A 21,916-nucleotide genomic window follows, 5' to 3' on the forward strand; every position below is an offset into this window, starting at 1 on the left:
CCGAGAATTTCGGAGGGGGTGATATTTATAGGCATAGAGGGAGCTAGGAGTGTCCAAATGAGCTGCGGTTTCGGCCACGCGATCGTGATCGAACACTCTAGGTGATGGAGAGGGTTTTGGTGGGTTTTGGGCCAAATTGGAGGAGTGTTGGGCTGCAACACACACGAGGCCTTCTCGGTCCCTCGGTTAACCTTTGGAGTACCAAACGAAGTCCAAATGATACGAAACTTGACAGGCGGTCTACCGGTAGTAAACCAAGGCCTCTTGGCAAGTCTCGGTCCAATCCGGAAATGTTTAACCCCCACACATGAAAAGAAGGTAGAAATGACCACCGAAGGAGATAGGAGCGCTGGAATGCAAAACGGACAACGAGGAAAATGCTCGGATGCATGAGACGAACACGTATGCAAATGCAATGCACATGATGACATGATATGAGATGCATGACAACGACAACAACACACGGAGACAAAAACCCGAACCCAAGGAAATAAAATAACTTAGCGCTGGAAACGGCAAGAGTTGGAGTACATATTGGGTAAATTACATCCGGGGTGTTACAACAGCTTGTCATGGGCTAAGTTGGGACACCCCTACAGGGATTTGAACTTTCAAAAGCTGTGCCCACGGTTATGGGCAGATGGGAATTTGTTAATGTCTGGTTGTAGAAAACCTGAAGTTGACCTTAATTAAAATACATCAACCGCGTGTGTAACCATGATGATCTCTTCTCGGCGGAGTCCATGAAGTGAACACGGTGTTGGAGTTATGCTTGACGTAGATTGTTTTAGGATCACTTGTTGATCATAGTTTCTCGACCGTGCCTTTGCCTTCTCTTCTCGCTCTCATTTGCGTATGTTAGCCACCATATCTGCTAGTCGTTTGCTGAAGCTCCACATATTACCTTGCCTTACCTATAAGCTTAAATAGTCTTGATCGCGAGGGTGTGAGATTTCTGAGTCCCCGTGACTCACAGATACTTCCAAAAATAGTTTGCAGGTGCCGATGATACCATGCAGGAGACTCAATCAAGCTCAAGGAGGAGCTCGATGAAGATCTTGTCCTTTGTGTTGTTCCGTTCTAGTCGATCAGTAGTGGAGCCCAGTTGGGGTCAATCGGGGATCTGTGTAGCATTTGGGGTAGTCTTCTTTTATTTTGGTTCCGTAGTCGGACCTTGTGTGTGTCTGGATGATGTAATGCTTTATTCATGTAATTGTGTGACGTGGCAATTGTAAGCCAACTATGTATCTTTTCCCTTATGTATTACATGGGTTGTGTGAAGATTACCTCACTTGCGACATTGCTTTCAATGCGGTTATGCCTCTAAGTCGTGCTTTGACATGTGGGAGATATAGCCACATCGAGGGCGTGACACGTGGCGAGTGTAAGCCAACTATGTACCTTTTCCCTTATTATCTATTTATATGGGTTTTTGTGAAGATTACCTTACTTGCGACATTGCTTTCAATGCGGTTATGCCTCTAAGTCATGCTTCGATACATAGGAGATATAGCCGCATCGAGGGTGTTACACCCGTCCTCTCGCTTCATCCCCGCCGTCGTCCACCTTGCTGGCGCCGCTCCTATGACCGTCTCGTCCACCGCGCCCTGCCGCCACCGTCTACCCTCCTAGATCTGCTTCCACGCTGCCGATAGCCATCGCTACCGCAGCACCGTCAAATTCTCAGCAGATGCCTACACGGCGCCGCACCTGAGGCAGTACTCTTTCGTATCTGCTCAACTTATTTATCGCAGCAAGAAAATAGATCGCCACTGCTTTACTCTGATTTCTTTCTTGGTTGCAAAGTTGCCTCTGTCCGGTTTGCACCTTCAGATCCGCCGTGGCATGCTCAACACCTTACTCGCAATGCTTATGGTTTTCCCCTTTTATATTCCACACTAGTTAAATCACAGTAGACTAAATTTCAAAATTGGGTCAGTCAATTTTTCAGAGTTCGCCGGTGCGATCGAAGGGGCTCGGGTGGTTGTGGGGCCTCATCGAACGAAGAAAAACTCGACGCGGGTGGGAGTTGGGGTGGGGGTGGGGGGTGGGGGTGGCGGAGGAACACAGGCGGTGGGGGCCGGCGGTTCGGCCAGCGGCCCGTGTGGTGTTCTGTATGGGAAGAATCAGAGACGAGGAAGAAGGGTTAGGAGACGTAGGATCTTCATCCAACCGCGTGAAATGGTCGAGAGACGGCTAGGAGTTGCATTCTTAATGCGCTCTGGTTCATCATGTGTGGGCACTGCGCAACCAACATTTTATTATCCAAAATCTGCTTGCTCTTCTTTACCATGTTCCTCTTCCGTTCTTCTTTAATATATACTCTCTCCGTTCCTAAATACAAGTCTTTGTATAGATTCCACCATGGACTACATATGGAGCAAAATGAGTGAATCTACACTCTAAAATGTACCTGGATACATCTGTATGTGATCCATAGTGAAAATCTCTACCAAGACTTATATTTTGGAACAGAGGGAGTATGATAGTAGTACAGTATGTTCCTTATACTGAAGATGAGCAGGGACATTTGCAGTGTAGAGGTCTATACGGTCGGTTGTGATGGACACTTTGAGCCTCTTTGATTCGTAGGATCTTGTAAACATAGGAATAGGATTTGTAGTGGTCTGCCCACTTGAATCCTATAAGAATAGCAAGGAAATGCGGGGAGCTGTGTCGCCTTTGAGAGTTACACTGATATTAACAGTACCGCACCTTCACTTGAAGAGAGCTGGTATCCGAAGCCTTTCTAGCCGTACCGGCAATACTAGCACATATATTCCAGCAAGTTCCACTTTGCTGATTTTACTCTGATGCTTAAGGTTTTCCCATTATATCTACACTATGATCTGTGTAGCTGCTTTGTGTCGCACTAGCAGTAGTCCACTCTTGAAGCTAAACACTGCAATGACTTACAAAATTGGCACCAAGGCATTGAGTGCCATTCTGGATGCAATGAAACTCATACGCTCCCCACCTGTTGATTCTTGTTCAGAATATCATCCTAATGACTATTCTACCCTCGAGGAGTCAAAGGCAGATGGCCTGTCCTGTTCACCCATCAAGGTGCCTGTTCTAATTTGGCAATGTTTTATTGATTGCGGGTATCTTGCATATGTTGTCTTGCATTTCTTCTACTTTGTTGCACCGCCATCTGCTTAGTTTACTCATCATATGTGTCGAGATGCCATGCCCATCCATTATCAATACATATTCCATCTGTCATCATACCATGTTTTTCCACTCAAATGCTGTTCTTGTGCATCAGACATCAAAAATAAAGAGGGTGATTGCCGAACCTGAAGGAGCACCAGCAAAGTCCTTGAAAAACGTGGTGGTGCCGGAGAAATCAGACAACACCCCACTTGTATTGGCTGTACAACCAGTGACACAAAACGTAGGACCGACTCCAGCAGACTGTACCCATACTTCACTGGCCACACCACTAGCCCCACCACACAGGACCTGCACTCCAGGAAAAGGTATACCGATTTCATTTGCCATAGCACCAGCTGTACCACAGAAAAATCCCACTCCAGCAAAAAGTACAGCAAGTCCACCGGCCGAAGACCTATCCCAACTGCAGAGATGGCCAATTCCCGCAGATTGGAACCCCATTCCATTTATTCCTAGTTTAAAAGTCAATGCTTTCCATGTTTTTAGGGACTACGTGCATATATTCCCATCATGGGAAGATTATTGTGAAGACAAACGCCATTTTCACATCTTCCTGTCCAACTTACGTGTAAGTGCTATTATTCATGGCTATTATTTTCCTGTTTTCTGCTGATTGAACACATCAATGATTTACATTACATTGTTGTAACTAGGAGAGGGTCAATCTGGATAGTCATGACGAGCAAAGCTTGCTTGTGCTTTTCAAGGAAGCATTGCAGCAGTATCGGTGTTACCTAAGGAAATCACACTTTGATGGCAAGTCTATAAACGAATTCCTGGTGAAGTCTCCTGTGCTAAATTTAGAAGACATTGAATGGAAAAACCTTGTTATGCACTGGTCTCGTTCCCAGGATGAGGTACTGTCTATGAACTCACATGACAATTTGAACTTCTACTTTTCCGCATGTGCCTTACGGATCTTTTTTTGTAGGAAATCTACTCAAAGAAGAATTCCGTTTTGACAAGAACGACATGATATCTCAAATATGCTGCCCGCTGCTTTTCTCTTGTTAGTACATGTTGTCCTGTATCACTGTACTTGCATACATACCTGGTTCATTATGTGACAGCAGTATGCATGATAGCTTGTTTATCAATTGTTCGCTCCAAATTATCTGATCTGTATGAATGGTTACATTAGTGTAGAATATATCCAATGACAATGTTTTTTTAGCTCTGCATTGTTCTTGTAAGTACATGCTATCCTTTATCAGTGTACTTATAATGACAGGTAGTTGTTCATGTACCATCACTCTGTAGCTTATTTTCCTTTGCCCTCCATTTTCTACACATTAGATCTATATTTACTCTTACCATAAGGTTGGTACTGAAGAAGTTTAGTTGTGCATTGCTCTTGGCTGTACCTTTTGCCTGTATCGCTGCACTTACATTTATAGCTACTTGGTTATGTAGCATCACTCTTCATCTTATCTTAAATATTCTCCATTTTTTCGTATATTATCACATCTATATTTACTCTTAACAAAATGTAGAATAAAGGCAATGCTTTTGAAGAAGATTATGTGGTAAACTTCTTGAATTGCCCCCCCATCAGCATGGACAAGGCCTTTATAGAGCCTGTCTTCACCAATAATGTAAGTTTGTCCATCTCAAGCCTTCAAACTTTGTTGTATATATTTGGTTAGGCATGACTGCAACAGCTGTTTATTTTTTGGTGTTTGCATCAAATTTCTTGTTTAAACTTTATTATATGTAGTTCATAAACAAAAGTTCGTCCTTTCTCAATTTAAGTTTTCAGTTGTACAACCAAGTTCCTTCTTCATACCATGTAAATTAAACTATACAGAGCAAGTGATCTTCTTTTGCACTGCATGTATGCTTCTGTTCTTCATCTGTAATCCAGTGGTGTGGTGAACCTACCCACTACAGCACAATGTCATATTCTGCAATGTCTTAACTATGAAAAATGTCATATCATTCTACTATTATTTAAACCGTCTCTTTATTTGCCAATCTGAAATGGTATAAATTGACAGCACACTAACCATTGATACTTATGAGTTCTTGATCTGTAATCCAGTGGTGTCGTGAAGCTGCTAACTCCTTCACAATGTCATTTCCTGCCATGTCTTGACCTGAACAATACCATATTGTGTTAATGCAAATATAAACTGTGTCACTTTATTCGTCAGTAAGAAATGTGATGAATTGTCAGAACTGATACTTTTATGTGCAAAACCTGTCATCTGTCTGCTTGTTTATCTTTCAGAGTGAGGAAGATATAAGTGTTGAACAAGCGCAGGCTCATCATCTTGCTCAGCTGCTTGCGCTGCAGCTCCCCAGCAGGGCTAACCTTTCTTAAACTCTATTGAAGTGTTGTCAGTTTTGTATATTATTTTGTCGGCGTGTTTATTTGCACTGGTGGCGATCTTTGATGCCCAGTGTATGTAATCTGCTGTCTGCTTGTGCTTTATTATCATAGTGGCAAACTTTGATGCCCAGTGGATGTAATATGCCGTAATTTCTTTATTTTATAGTATAAGTTTTTTCTTATTCACGATGCTGCAGTTATTTTACTGTATATATATCCTGTCTTCACAGTAAACCGACCAAACCGTAAAATTACGGTACATAATCAGGCCGTCATGCAATCACGATGTAGGTTGGGCCTGAAACGTGTCGATCAGCTCAGGGGCCGGCAGCAGCCCGAAATGAACCCCGACCCATGATTGTGCGAATCAAATCATGGGCTTTTAACAGGCCGAAAAATTGTCTCGGTCCTTGTTTGGCCCAATCAGATATCGGCTGCGAGCAGGCCGGATGCAAATCGGGCCGTAGTTAGGCCCAACTATATGACAGGCTTTTAACAGGCTAAAATTAATATAGGGCTGAAATGTTAAACGGGCCCTTAACAGGCTAAAACTAATATCAGGCTGAATTACTAAGTGGGCCTTTAGTAAGTGGGCCCAAAAGCATAGTGTTCAATTGATGGGCCGAATCTGATATGGGCCATAATTAGGCCCAAAACCTCTTAAAGGGCCAGACCTGATCTGGTCCATAATTTGGCCCAGAACGTGGTAGGCTTTTAACGGGCCGGATCTCATATGGGCCACTATTAGGCCCGGAGCTTGGCAGGCCATTAATAGACAGTATCAAATATGGGCCGGCATTTGGCCCAAAACATGGCAGCCAATTAACGGTCCGGCCTACTAGGGTCCTCAAAATCTTGTGGGCCTACAGCTAGGCCGGCCCATTAATGTCGGTGAAATCTCGTGGGCCTTTAGCTGGGCCAGCCCATTATGATCCGCAAGAATTTTGTGGGCCTTTACCTGGGCCGACTTATTATGGCACACAAAAATCTTGTGGGCCTGTACCTGGGCCGGCCAATTATGGCCCACGAAATCTTGTGGGCCTTTAGCTGGGCCAGCCCATTATGGTCCGGAAAATCTCGTGGGCCTTTAGCTGGGCCAGCCCATTATGGTCCACAAAATCTTGTGGGCCTTTAGTTGGGCCGGCCCATTTAAACTTGTTGGGCCGTGCCACGTGTCGACGTATCATAGGCGCCTTCTGTCCAGTGAGTGGATGACATCTGTCCCGACAATGAGCCGACACATGTTTCCTCTAGCCAATGATGATTTTACATGTGGAAAATCCCCATTGGTCGGGACTGTTAACGGGTTATCGGATCCAAAACCCGACCCGATAGCTTAACGGCATTCCGTTATGGTGGATGCCATGTGTCGGTCACCCTTGACGAAAGCACTTCTGTGACGCTCGATTTTATCGTCATGGAAGTGGACACTTCCGTGATGATAATTTTGGTAATGTCATGGAACACTTCTACGATAGCACAGGTATGACTATCTTGATTCTGTCATAAATTTGTCATGGATGTACATGCATGACAAAAAAAGCGACCTACTGTGACAAACACGTATCATCACGGAAGTGTATTTTTTTGTAGTGCTTGGAGTGCACGTCGGGGGATCTGCGAGGAGGTCACGAGGCAGGGGGGCGTGCCCACCCCCCTGGGCGCGCCCTCCACCCTCGTGGGCCCCTCGTGGCCTCCCTGACGTACTTCTTCCTCCTATATATCTCCATATACCCTAAAACGATTGGTGAGCACAATAGATCGGGAGTTCCGCCGCCAGAAGCCTCCGTAGCCACCGAAAGCCAATCTAGACCCGTTTCGGCACCCTTCCGGAGGGGGAATCCTTCTCTGGTGGCCATCTTCATCATCCCGGTGCTCTCCATGACGAGGAGGGAGTAGTTCTCCATCGGGGCTGAGGGTATGTACCAGTAGCTATGTGTTTGATCTCTCTCTCTCTCTCTCGTGTTCTTGAGGTGTTACGATCTTGATGTATCGTGAGCTTTGCTATTATATTTGGATCCTATGATGTTTCTTCCGCCCCTCTACTCTCTTGTAATGAATTGAGTTTCCCCTTTGAAGTTATCTTATCGGATTGAGTCTTTAAAGATTTGAAAACACTTGATGTATGTCTTGCCGTGCGTATCTGTGGTGACAATGGGATATCACGTGATTCACATGATGTATGTTTTGGTGATCAACTTGCGGGTTCCGCCCATGAACCTATGCATAGGGGTTGGCACACGTTTTCGTCATGATTCTCCGGTAGAAACTTTGGGGCACTCTTTGAGGTCCTATGTGCTGGTTAAATAGATGAATCTGTGATTGTGTGATGCTTATCGTATAATCATACCCACGGATACTTAAGTTGACATTGGAGTATCTAGGTGACTGTCGGTGTCAAAACCGGTGGATCTCGGGTAGGGGGTCCCGAACTGTGCGTCTAGGCCGGATGGTAACAGGAGGCAAGGGACACGAAGTTTTACCCAGGTTCGGGCCCTCTCGATGGAGGTAAAACCCTACGTCCTGCTTGATTAATATTGATGATATGGGTAGTACAAGAGTAGATCTACCACGAGATCAGAGAGGCTAAACCCTAGAAGCTAGCCTATGGTATGATTGTTGATGTGTATGTTGTCCTACGGACTAAAACCCTCTGGTTTATATAGACACCAGATAGGGTTAGGGTTACATAGAGTCGGTTACAATGGTAGGAGATCTGAATATCCGTATCGCCAAGCTTGCCTTCCACACCATGGAAAGTCCCTTCCGGACACGGGACAAAGTCTTCAATCTTGTATCTTCATAGTCCAGGAGTCCGGCTGAAGGTATAGTCCGGCTATCCGAACACCCCCTAATCCGGGACTCCCTCAGTAGCCCCTGAACTAGGCTTTGATGACGACGAGTCCGACGCACAAATTGTGTTCGGCATTGCAAGGCGGGTTCCTCCTCCAAGTACTTCATAGAAGATTTTGAACACAAAGATAGTGTCCGGCTCTGCAAAATAAGTTTCCACATATTGCCATAGAGAGAATAATATTTACATGAATCTAATCTGCTGACGTATCCTGTAGTGTGACATCACACCATGGCCAAACTTTTATTCGAACCGTTTTAGTGTCCCATCTTAGCGCGTTATGCGAGGTGGCTTCCTTGGCACGTCTTGTTAAAGCAGAGATCGTGTCCCCTTATTCCGGGATTCTCATCAATACGGGCGTGGGTAACCCAACCGCTTCTAGGACTCCTAGATTATAGGCAAGTCCAAGCGAACACGGAGAGGACGCTTGATATTCACCCTCTTTATAAAGGGGACAAGGCTCTTATTTTTCCCTCCCGTGCTCAATCGAATCCTTCCCCCACCTCAAGGTCAAACGCCCGAAGTTCAGGTCAGGTGCTCCAAACCTCCAGTCATGTCCTGATCTAGCATTCAAGGCAGATGGGTGCCTTCCTCCGTCACGGAAGAAGACATCAAAAAGTTGAGGGAGGCCAGATATCTGACCGCCGAAATTCCGCATCGGCTGCCTCCCCGAGGGCAGGCCGTCCCTACCCCCGAACCCAACAAGAACGTCGTGTTCATCTCCCACTTCCTCCGAGGTCCAGGCCTTGCTCTGGATCCTTTCGTCAGGGGTTTGATGTTTTATTACGGGTTAGACTTCCATGATCTAGCTCCGGACTCCTTTCTTCATATCATGACATTTATCGTCGTGTGCGAGGCCTTCCTCCGGGATACCCCTCACTTTGGCCTATGGCTCAAGACCTTTGAAGTGAAGCCGAAGATGATCGAGGGGCAACATGCAGTGTGTGGAGGTGCCTCAATACGCAAGATGATGGGAGCTCCGTGGCCCAAAGGTTCCATCCCGGAGGTGTCTGAATTGTGGCAACATGAGTGGTTCTATATCACGGCTCCTAGAAGCGCCAAGTGCGCGGCCGCCCCTGTTTTCCGCTCGGGCCCTCCACCACAACTGATGTCATGGATCAGCAGGGGTCTAAGCTGGGGTCCAGCCAAGGACGTACCTATACTGCAAAGCCGCATTCGAGATCTCTTCAATGGAGATTTCAGTTTGGTTGCGGTAGCACAAGTTATGCTGGTTCGCGAAGTCCATCCTTGCAAACGCCGGCCCCTTCGCTTGTGGGAGTTCAATCCCGAGGGACCGCGTGTCATTCAAAATTTCCTCGGTTTGACGCACAAGGAGATGTACAAGTCATTCTTCGGACCTCAGGTAGAGTGTCCGGAAATCACCGAGGACGTGGGCCTGAGCAGTACCCGCACCGCCGAACAGGTAAGGAATCTTCCGGCGAACATACTGTCTCTCATTTGTTATGAAGTTATTTTTGAGAGTTCTCTTTTTGATCAGGACTGGCTAGCAAAGGCAATGTTGATTCGGTGTTCGGCCCCCCTCCCTAAGGGTTTGGAAAATCCGGTCCAAGAAAAGATGCTCCAGATCGCACCTTGACTGGAGCCCTTGAAGGAAGATACTACGGAGGACAGTAAGGGCGGACACGTGCCCCCAACGCTGCCTATTCTAACTGAGGGAGCGGGCGTCTCCATGAAGGAAGACGACCGGAAGAGGAAAAGGACCGCACCCGGGGATTCGGAAGCCGAAGCTTCCAAACGGGAGAAGAAGTCTCCCACCGACGGTCCTACCTTGGGTGGTGCTGTTGCCGCACAAAGTCTGCGGGGGGATCAATTCTTCCGCGAGTCGTAAGTGACCCGGAATACTTTAACAGTACAGATATGCCATCTTTTTCTTCTGAGAAAATAACCACTGCATATATCTTAGCAGTTCAGGCCTTAGCCCCACTCAAATGAGCTCATCTTCGAGGGATCTTCTTCCAGAGATGATGGAGAGCGAAACGCCTCCTCCGGACTCCTCCGCTCCAGAAGCGGGCGACCCTGAAGTGTCGTCGCGGAGGGCCTCTCCGAGTCCGGTGAGGCCAGAAGATAATCCCATTGACCCCAAAGCTCCCAGTGTCTGGCTCCCGAGGAGAGCAGACAAAAGAGTCCGGCACCGTCTAGTGTGTGATCGGATGTTCTGAGGTAGTTGGTGGGGCAAGCGGCCATCTCAGATGAACACCATGTGCTGATGAATACGGTGATGGAGAGAATATCGTCCGCCGAAAGCGGATTGCATGAAGCTTTTATGAGTCTACTAACAGGTTTTGAGGTACGTAAAAGAATGTATGATAGTCCTGCACATGCTAGGTGTGCCCTGTGTAGATAGTAGCCCCTGAGACTCTGGTTGTCGTCGGAAACGACGATGAACAGAGGATCAAATTCCCAGGTAATAACCATACCGCCTCTATGTGCAGGTGATGGAAGCTCCGGTGGCTAGCCGGACTAGCGAGTTTGCCCATTTAGAACGGCAGTTGGATGCGGCAGACGCCGACATCGAGCTTGTTAACAAAAGGCTTGACGAGGCACAGGGTAAGTGTCTTTATCTGGTAAACGTCACATAGGAAGAGCAGCATAATGCCAATATCTTTAATATGTTGTGACTGCAGATGGAGCTGCCACTGTTGAAGCCTTGCGGGCAGAACTTGCCCGAGCCAAGGAACAAGCAAGGTTGGGTAATGCGTCTGCTTTGAAGGCGGCCGAAGAGTTGCAAGCCGAGAAGGCCGCACATGGCGAAAGCCGAGATAAGATGGCCAAGATGGCCATAGAATTAAAAGCCGCCGTTGACCGTTGCCGGGTTCTTGAAAAGGAAAACCAGGTGAAGGCATCGGACCTGGAGAAGGCTGCTGCGACGAGAAAAGACCTCCGCACTGCTATGAGGGCAAAGAAGGAGGAGCTGCGGGAAGCCGGGGATATTGTAGCTGGGAAATCCTTTATGTTGCGGAGGAAGTTCGGAGATCCACAGTATGCCCCTCTGGATCGGCTGTGGAGCTCGGAGGATGTGTATATGGATTTGGTGGCGAGCGCTACCGATGCGGCCAAGTACTTCCAGGGTCAAACGGACCATGGAGTAGACCAACTATTTTGGAGACAATTCCATACTCCCGAGCGTCCACTTTCATTGACTGACCAATTAGCCGAATGGGCCGAACTAAATAGGTTGTCCGGACTTGCCATGAGGTCCGTTGTGGATCAGCTATGGCCGGAAATGTCGAAACCGAACAGGTACTTCAGCTTGGTGCAGCAGTTCCTGGATGTGGTGCCGCACATTAATGCGATGAAGAGGTCGGCGTGCATAGAGGGCGCACGGATGGCCTTTTCCCGTGTCAAGGCATACTGGTCGGAGATGGATGCTACCAATGTTGCAGCGCGGGATTCGGTCATAGGTCAAAAGGCTGCTGAGCACTACTTTGAAGAAGTTCTTAAGGGTGCCCGTTTGATAGAGACCCAGTGCTCAAAAAATGTTATGTTTGAGTGATATGTAATCTCATTGTAAGCGAAATGCTTTTATAAATTTCATAAGGCTACTTTTTATACTTTTGCCTGAAAGTATTGTGATGCCTCCTAGGCGGCCGTTTATGTATACATGTGTATAACCTGAAAGATTGCAGTCGTCGGCTTCAACCCCCACGCATATAATGCGGAGGTGTTCGCAGAAACACGCGTTCACACTTAACCCAACGTCTTGGTCCTATTAAGGAGGTGATAGCGGAGCGAGCGAGGCAACCGTACTATAATGCTTTAACACTTTCACTTAGCCATAGGAGTTTGACAGTGGGGCTACTAGATAGCCCCTGGTGGCTCCGCACTCTCCCGATCCCGGGGTGCGTATATGCCTGGCCGGAAAGCGGCCATTCGTTAAGGCAGGGGAATTCTAACATTCCCATGGGTCATCGAGTGGTTGACCAGTCTCGCGCTAGATCATGACAGTCAGTTTTCGGCTTTCTCTACTGAGGTGCTCGTCCGGATGAACCAGGGCACAATCGCAGTAGTTCTCCCGGTGCTACCTTAGCCGGTAAAGCAGAACGTAAGGCACCAAAACACAGGAGCCGGGCAAACCCGACATTTGACCAAAGACAATGATTCGGAGCTGATGCATATAGGGCCAAACTCGCGACGCCGAACACTCCCTAAGGTATTCGGTCTTTGTGGTATAAACCGGGCCTAAATAATGGACTTCATAAGAAGCCCCTTATGTCCAGGTACGTGCATTGGTCTGGCGTGGCCACATGCCAAGACGCCAGCATCCTTCTCAACGGTGGATATGTATCAACAAGAGATAGTAAAAAAGGTTTACGCGGGGTCTTAATCTAAAAAGAATCCTTGGAGCGGGTCCCTGCTGCACGTCTGCGCCTGTGTCTTTGTTGTGCCATATCCTGGACGGATGTGGCACGATGATCATCTGTAAAAGAGAGGAATTTAGGTGAAAAAGTTGTCATGCAAAAAGATAGTTTTTAAAGAAACCATGTATAATTGAAGATGATAAGAAATTGCCACTTGTCTGCGCGCGTTGAGCCCCTTGTATTGGCAAATAGGGGTGTGATCACTTATTAGGTGTAAATAGTGGCGCCGGACTCGATCGCTGGTCCGGACGCCTTTAATGTTCAGCTGCCAAGGCAGCCTCACTCTCTTCGGCGCGCAAAGAGCGCTTGATATCTCCGTGCACTGTAATGATGCCACGTGGACCGGGCATCCTGAGTGTGAGGGAGGCGTAGTGTGGTATTGCATTAAAGCGAGCGAAAGCTTCGCGTCCGAGCAGTGCTTGATAGCCACTTTGAAACGGAGCGATGTGGAAAGTTAAATGCTCGCGACGGAAGTTATCGGGGGAGCCAAATGTAACTTGTAATGAGAGGGAGCCCGTACAACGAGCCCCTGGGCCTGGCGTTACTCCTTTAAAGGTAGTATTGCTATGGCGAATTTGTGTTGGGTCTAACCCCATCCCGCGGATTGTATCCTAATATATTAGGTTTAGGCTACTGCCGCCGTCCATCAAGACTTGTGTGAAGTGAGATCCGTCAATTACTGGGTCTAATACCAGGGCAGCCCATCCTGCGTGCCGGATACTTGCTGAGTAATCGTGATGGTCGAAAGTGATCAGTTGAGATGACCAGTGGCAGGACTTCGCGGTGACAGGCACTTGGGTATGTTTTCCTGGAAGTGCTGTGTTGTTTTTCCCCTAATCACATGTAACACGTTTACTGTTTTGACTTATGGTGGAAATTTCTTTTGTTCCGCCGTGTCTTGTTTGGGAGGCTCGTCCTCGTCTTCACTTGGTGTATCCTCCCCCTTGTGTACGGCGTTGAGCTTGCCGGACTCTTGAAGACCCAACATTCTCTACGGGTATGATTAGCGGGTTTACCAGGGGTACTATGGATCTGGCATACTTGGTCCAGGATTTTGTTGAGGCTGGACAGTTCGTCCCTGGTGCCTTTAGGGGGCGGCTTTTGACCTGGCCGAGAGCTTTTCAATCCGGCATTTACTGTCGTTCCCTTCATGTTATCTTCTTTAATCCGGCATTTGCTATTGCTGTTGCGCCGTGATTTCCCCTTTCCATCTCTAACTTCGGATGTACTGGGGTAGCTGGTGCTGCATCTGGCTAGCCAGCTGTCCTCACCCGCGCAAAAGCGGGTCATGAGGTTTGTCAATGCGGCCATCGTTCTCGGATTATTTTGGCCGAGGTGTCTGGCGAGCCATTCATCGTGGACGCTATGCTTGAAAGCTGCCAAGGCTTCGGCGTCCGGACAGTCGACGATCTAGTTCTTTTTAGTAAGAAACCTGTTCCAAAGCTTTCGGGCTGACTCTCCGGGCTTTTGAGTTATATGACTCAAATCGTCCGCATCCGGAGGTCGGACATAAGTCCCTTGAAAATTTGCCCAAAAGGCGTCTTCGAGCTCTTCCCAACTTCCAGTGGAGCTTTCGGGGAGGCCTTTGAGCCAGTGATGAGTTGGCCCTTTGAGCTTGAGGGGTAAGTACTTGATGGCGTGGAGATCGTCTCCTCGAGCCATATGGATGTGAAGGATGTAGTCCTCAATCCAGACTCTGGGGTCTGTTGTTCCGTCGTATGCCTCTATGTTTACTGGTTTGAATCCCTCTGCAAATTCATGGTCTAGCACCTCATCGGTGAAACACAGGGGGTGTGCGGCACCCCTATAGCTGGGTGTACCGCGTTGTTCGGATGTTTGTTGTGTTGCGTTGTATGCTGGGGCGCGCTTGCGTGGTCCATAGATGGATCTTGTTGCGCCGTCCTTTGGGTGCGAGCCCTCGCATGGGTCGCGTATTGTATTGTGAGTGGCGTTGTATGCCGCTCTATGTTGGTAGAGGGGTCGTCTATCCGACCAGGTGGCTACTTTGATATTTGGTTGTGGAGGTTCTGAGGCCTCCTCATCGAATTCGGGCAGCAGCTTCCGCTTTGGGTAGCTCTTGGAGGGGCGATTGTCGCCGTACCTTGCTGCTGTGCTGAGTATTTTACTCCATCTGAATTGGACTGTGTCTTGTGTGGCCTTGAGCCTTTGCTTCTGTTTTTTCAGGCTCCTGGCGGTGGCAACAAGCCTTTTACGGGCAGTCTGCTGCTCCGGGTGTCTGTCCGGCGTTATGTTGTCCGGGCCATTATCCTTGGTAGGATTTGTTTGTTCGGTTTGATTATCTGGATTGCCGTTGTCCGGCAGCGGTTCGCCCTGCTCCAGCACTGGGTCTGTGTGATCAATATTTCTGTAGAGGCGGGATTTGGGGCGGCTCTTGCATCGCTGCTTTAACTGCTTTTCAAGGGAACAAGCCTTCGGTGCGTCCTTCCGTTCCTTGTCGTCATCTTTTGGTGCGTCCACCATGTATACGCCATATGACGAGGTGGCGTTCCAGGGCCCAATGGGCGCTGGTTCCTCAACGTCTCCTTCATCGGCATCCATACCGTCGATGTCTTCGGAGTCGAAGTCGAGCATGTCGGTTAAGTCATCGACAGTGGCTACAAAGTGGGTGGTGGGTGGGCTTTGAATTTCTTCATTGTCCGAATCCCAACCTTGTTGGCCGTAGTCCGGCCAGGGCTCTCCTGATAAAGAGAGAGACTTCAGTGACTTCAGAATATCGCAAAAAGGCGAGTGCTGAAAGATGTCTGCGGCAGTAAACTCCATGATCGGCGCCCAATCGGATTCGATTGGCCGGGGCGCGGAGGGTACGGAGTCCGGAAAGGAGTCTGGCTCCTTGGAGTCACGAGTCTCCCGGAGTGCGGGGCTGGTGTTTGGCTCAATCGCCGTTGGGATCGCAACCCCCGAGGAGGCATGCAACCGCCCATCCTTGATCGACGTAGTTGGCTCCGAATTAAGGATCGGAGCCGATGCGGGTGCGGCCTCCAGGGCACTGTTTGGCGGCAGAGCTAGCTCATGCTCGTCGGGACAGTGCGGCGCACTCGGCAGTGGCTCAAATCCGTCGAGGATCAAGTCCCCGCGGATGTCAGCCGTGTAGTTTAAACTTCCAAATCTGACCTGACGGTCAGGGGCGTAGCTTTCGAGGATCAAGTCCCCGCGGATGTCAGCCGTGTAGCCGCCGAAGACGAAGATCTGTCCGGGGAGGAAGGTCTCACCCTGGACTGCATCGCTATCGATGATCGTAGGAGCCATCGAGCCTGACGGCGACGACACAGAGGAACTCTCAATGAAAGCACCAATGTCGGTGTCAAAACCGGCGGATCTCGGGTAGGGGGTCCCGAACTGTGCGTCTAGGCCGGATGGTAACAGGAGGCAAGGGACACGAAGTTTTACCCAGGTTCGGGCCCTCTCGATGGAGGTAAAACCCTACGTCCTGCTTGATTAATATTGATGATATGGGTAGTACAAGAGTAGATCTACCACGAGATCAGAGAGTCTAAACCCTAGAAGCTAGCCTATGGAATGATTGTTGATGTGTATGTTGTCCTACGGACTAAAACCCTCCGGTTTATATAGATATTTGGATAGGGTTAGGGTTACATAGAGTCGGTTACAATGGTAGGAGATCTGAATATCCGTATCGCCAAGCTTGCCTTCCACGCCAAGGAAAGTCCCTTCCGGACACGGGACGAAGTCTTCAATCTTGTATCTTCATAGTCCAGGAGTCCGGCTGAAGGTATAGTTCGGCTATCCGAACACCCCCTAATCCAGGACTCCCTCAGTGACATTAGGGTTTTGATTGATTTGTGTCTTAAGGTGTTATTCTAGTACGAACTCTAGGGCTGTTTGTGACACTTATAGGAATAGCCCAACGGATTGATTGGAAAGAATAACTTTGAGGTGGTTTCGTACCCTACCATAATCTCTTCGTTCATTCTCCCCTATTAGTGACTTTGGAGTGACTCTTTTTTGCATGTTGAGGGATAGTTATGTGATCCAATTATGTTATTATTGTTGAGAGGACTTGCACTAGTGAAAGTATGAACCCTAGGCCTTGTTTCCTATCATTGCAATACCGTTTATGCTCACTTTTACAATTAGTTACCTTGCTGTTTTTATAATTTCAGATTACAAATACTTTTATCTACCATCCATATTGCACTTGTATCACCATCTCTTCGCCGAACTAGTGCACCTATACAATTTACTATTGTATTGAGTGTGTTGGGACACAAGAGACTCTTTGTTATTTGGTTGCAGGGTTGCTTGAGAGAGACCATCTTCATCCTACGCCTCCTATGGATTGATAAACCTTAGGTCATCCACTTGAGGGAAATTTTCTATTGTCCTACAAACCTCTGCACTTAGAGGCCCAACAATGTCTACAAGAACAAGGTTGTGTAGTAGACATAAACGAGACAAGGAGCCGGCTGACAGCCACAGCCGGACGCACATCACCATCGAGCGCGACCAAGACGGCCGCCCTCGTGCAGTGGAACGACTAGGCGGCTACCAGCCTCCCCAACACAGAGAAAAGCGCGTGTCTCCGCCGCCTGTCTATCATCCGAGTCTTGGAGGCCGGCTTGGCCCCCGAGAAGGAATCAGAGAGAATGATGCCTGCCACCGGATCGATCGTCTCAACCGATCCCTGGCGCTAGATGAAGAAGATGCGCTGGGCCTACCTTGCTTCGGCCCCCGCATCAGAGATGAGCCCTTCCCCAAAGGGTTCATGCTCCCAAGAGATACGCCCAAGTATACCGGATCCGTGAAACCGGAGGACTGGCTGGTCGACTACTCCACAGCCGTCAGCATTGCAAACGGCAACAAGCGTGTTGCCGTGAAGTACGTTCCACTCATGCTCCAGGGAACCGCCCGGACATGGTTGAACAGCCTGAAGCCCTACAGCATCAACAGCTGGGTAGATTTCACTGAGGCCTTCGTCCGCAACTTCACCATCACGTATAAGCGGCCGCCCAAGCCTCGCCAGCTCTCCTTGTGCATCCAAGGCCCCAACGAATCGACTAGCGACTACCTCACGCGTTGGGCCGAGCTACGTAACTCTTGTGAGGGCGCGCACGAGGTGCAGGCCATCGAGTACTTCACGACTGGGTGTAGAGAAGGCACTTTGCTCAAACACCGGCTCCTCTGCGACGAGCAGACGAGCCTCGACAAGCTGCTAATCATATCAGACAAGTATGCAACGGCCGATTCCTCCATGAAGATGGAGATTTAGGTTGTTGCATCTGGAAAGGTGGCTCCTCGGACCCCGGCTGGCGATACCATTCGGCCCCAGTAGCAAAGCGACAACAAGCGAAAAGCCCCTATGCCGGCTTCCACCAGCCGGCAGGTGGCTGCAGTCGAAGACCGGTAGCCGGAAGGGCAGCCTCTTCCCAAGCGCCAGAAGGGCGGCAAGCCCAACTGGTTACCCGCCTTCTCCTATGAGTAGACTCTTGATGCTCCCTGCAAGTTCCACAGCGGAGCGAAGCTGTCCAACCACACCACGCGGAAGAGTCATTGTCTCACACGAATCTCCAAGGGCGAAGGGCTGCAACCACCGCCGCCTGCTGGCCAGCCGCCTCCGTCTCCTCAGCAGCCGACGGCCCATCCAGCAATCAACGCCGTTCAAGATCAATTCCCTAAAGAACATGGAGCATATGTTGTTTTCACCAGTGTGGCCAATGACAGGCGCAGCCGGCGCCGACAGTCTCGTGAGGTGAATGTCGTGGCCATTGAAGCTCCAGAGTTCATGCACTCGTCATAGAGGCCAATCAGTTGGAGCCGGGCTGATCACCCGGAAGTAATGCCTTCTCTGGGATCTTACGCTTTGGTGTTGGAGGCCACCTTTGCCACGGAGAGGTGAGCTACTCGTTTCTCCCGAATCTTGATAGATGGCGGCAGCAACATCAACATCCTGTACCATGGAGAAGTTGAAGATCAAACCCAAGCATCTCCTGCCCAGTCGAACTATCTTCCATGGCATAGTTCGTGGCCTTTCTCACTCACCAATTAGCAAGATCCAGATAGATGTCCTCGTCAGGGATAAAGACTATTTCCGCTGAGAGCCCATCTGGTTTGAGGTGGTCAACCTGGAAAGCCCGTACCACACACTGCTTGGGCGACCTGCTTTAGCCAAGTTCATGGCGGTGCCACATTATGCCTACCTCAAGATGAAGATGTCGAGTGCCAAGGGAGTCATTACCATCTCCAGAGATTATCAGAAGTCGTCCGATTGTGCGGCCGCCAGCAGCCGGCTGGCCAAGTCCCTTGTGATCGCCGCCGAGAAGTGGCTCCTTGGCCGGGTTGTGGCCATGGCCGGCAAGCGGCCGGACATGTCTCATGATCCCAAGGAGGCGGAAGCTGAAGGATCCTTCAAGCCGGTCAAGGAGACAAAGAAGATACCATTGGACCCAGAGCACTCGGAGAGGTACGCTGTCATAGGCGCAAACCTTGACAGCAATTAGGAAAGCGAGCTCGTCGATTTCCTCCGTGAGAATCGGGACATCTTCGCATGGTCTCCCAAAGACATGACGGGTGTTCCGATGGATTTCGCCGAGCACAAGCTACACGTCAGAGAAGATGCCAAGCCAGTCAAGCAACCCCTCTGCCGACTGTCGGATGAAAAAAGAAGAATCATTGGGGAAGAGATCGCCCGTCTATTGGCAGTCGGCTTCATCATGGAAGTTTTCTTCCCAGAATGGCTTGCCAATCTAGTCCTTGTACTGAAGAAGAATAACAAATGGCGCATATGCATTGACTACACCAGCCTCAACAAGGCCTGCCCAAAGGATCCGTTTGCTCTACCACGGATAGACCAAGTGATAGACTCCACAGCCAGATGCGAGCTGTTGAGTTTTTCGGATGCCTACTCAGGATATCACCAGATCAAGTTGAACCCGGTAGACTGTCTGAAGACCGCATTCATCACACCATTTGGATCCTTTTGCTACCTGACTATGACATTCGGCCTAAGAAATGCCGGTGCCACTTTTCAGCGTTGCATGCAGAAGTGCCTCCTAAGCAACTCGGCAGAAATGCCCACGTCTACGTAGATGATATCGTGGTGAAGACGGAGAAGCGCAACACACTCCTCGAAGATCTCAAGGAAACCTTTGAAAATCTGCGCCGATTTCAAATCAAGCTCAACCTGGAAAAGTGTGTGTTCGGAGTACCAGCCGGCCAGCTCCTTGGCTTCCTGGTCTCAGAATGCAGCATTGGGTGCAACCCTGTGAAGACCAAAGCCATCAAGAGGATGGAGAAGCCCACCCGACTGCGATACGTCTAGAAATTCACCGGCTGCTTGGCGTCCATCAGCCGGTTCATCAGTCGGCTGGGCGAGAAGGCTCTTCCCTTGTACCAGCTCATGAAGAAGACCACTCATTTCGAGTGGAACGACCAGCCGGATGACGCTTTTCTCCAGCTAAAGAAGATGTTGGCCATGCCGCCTGTCCTGGCGGCTCCGACTGCTAAAGAGCCCATGTACCTTTACATCGCTGCCACCAGCCGGGTGGTTAGCACAGTCATAGTTGTGGAGAGAAAGGAAGACAGCAAGGCATTACCAGTCTAGAGGCCGGTGTATTACCTAAGTGAAGAGTTGTCCGCCTCCAAGCAGAACTACCCCCACTATCAGAAGATGTGCTACGGCGTGCATTTCACCGCCAAGAAGCTGAAGCCATACTTTCAGGAGCATCCAATCACTGTTGTCTGCATCGCCCCACTCGCTGAGATCATTGGCGACAGAGATGCTTCTGGTCAAGTGGCCAAATGGGCCATCAAGTTGCCCCCCTACACCATCTACTACCAGCCTCGCACCGTCATCAGGTCCCAGTACCTGCCGCCAGCGCCAGACTCCACCCATTGGCAGATGCATTTTGATGGTTCAAAGATGCGCACTGGTTTGGGAGCCGACATCATCCTCACCTCTCCCAAAGGCGACAAGCTCAAGTACACATTGCAAATCCACTTTGCCGCCTCCAACAATGTGACTGAGTATGAAGCACTAATACACGGCCTCTGGTTGGCCAAGGAAATCGGCATCCGCCAGATCCTATGCTATGGCGACTTCGACTTGGTAGTCCAGCAGTCTTCTAGTGACTGGGACGCTAAGGATGCAAATATGGCAAGCTACCGTTTTTTGTCCAGCAACTCGGTGGATACTTCGAGGGGTGCGAGTTCCTTCATGTGCCAAGAGCCGACAATGAGCAAGCAGATGCCTTGGCACGAATCGGCTCCACCCGGCAAGCAATACCAGCTGGTATCTCACTTCAGCGCCTCCTCAAGCCGTCGATCAAGCCCTCTCCAGAGTCTGAGTCCATCTTTGTGCCGGCTCCTCCCGAGGCCGACGAATCCGACTCTAGGGCTGCGGCAGCCGGCTCACGGACCTCAGCAGTTCGCGCAGTACTGTGACAGTCGCACCCGGCCTAGAAACTTCACAACTCGGCCGGGGGACTGCAACTGTCGGCCCGACGACCTCACCAAGTGGCTCGGGGACTGCAGCAGTCGCACCCAGCTCGGGGACTTCAGGACGCGGTGTCACATCCCTAGTCTGGTATGACTTAGACTAGCTAGCCATTTGTGCATCATATTTAAATTTCATTTAAATTTGAAATGAGGATTGGTGGAACCCTAAGAATCATTTTTGAAAATGACCCAAATATTTTTTTTTCCAAAAGGGTCCAAGAAAATGCTCATGTTGCCCTCTGAAAATATTGGACAGAGATAAAAATCAAACCAATATTTTTAGGAGCTCATGGATATTTAATTTTGGCCATTTGGATTAATCCGATAATTATTTGCTTTGGATATATATTGTTATATATATGAAATATGGTCCAAAAATTATGCCATTTATAAAGGAGCTCTGGAATAATATATCTAGCTCCTGCAAAAATTGGCATAAGGTAATAAGTTGATTTAGTATTTTATTAAATCAAAACAAATGTCAGAAAATTTAGAAAAAGAAATAAAACAGGAAAACCTTACCTGGGCTTCAACCTGGCGCCTCTGGCCCAGCAGCAGCAGGCCGGCCCAGCCAGCAGGCGGCCCAGCCCGCCTCCTCCTCTGTCGTCTTCGTCCTCGACAGAGGGAGGGGAGCGTGCCCGGCGCGCGCGCGCGCCACCGCGCCACGCCACCAGCCTCCCTGCTTGCCTGGCGCCCCCCCCC

This window comes from Triticum dicoccoides, chromosome 5A, assembly GCF_002162155.2.
Source record: "Triticum dicoccoides isolate Atlit2015 ecotype Zavitan chromosome 5A, WEW_v2.0, whole genome shotgun sequence".
Taxonomy (NCBI): Eukaryota; Viridiplantae; Streptophyta; class Magnoliopsida; order Poales; family Poaceae; genus Triticum; species Triticum dicoccoides.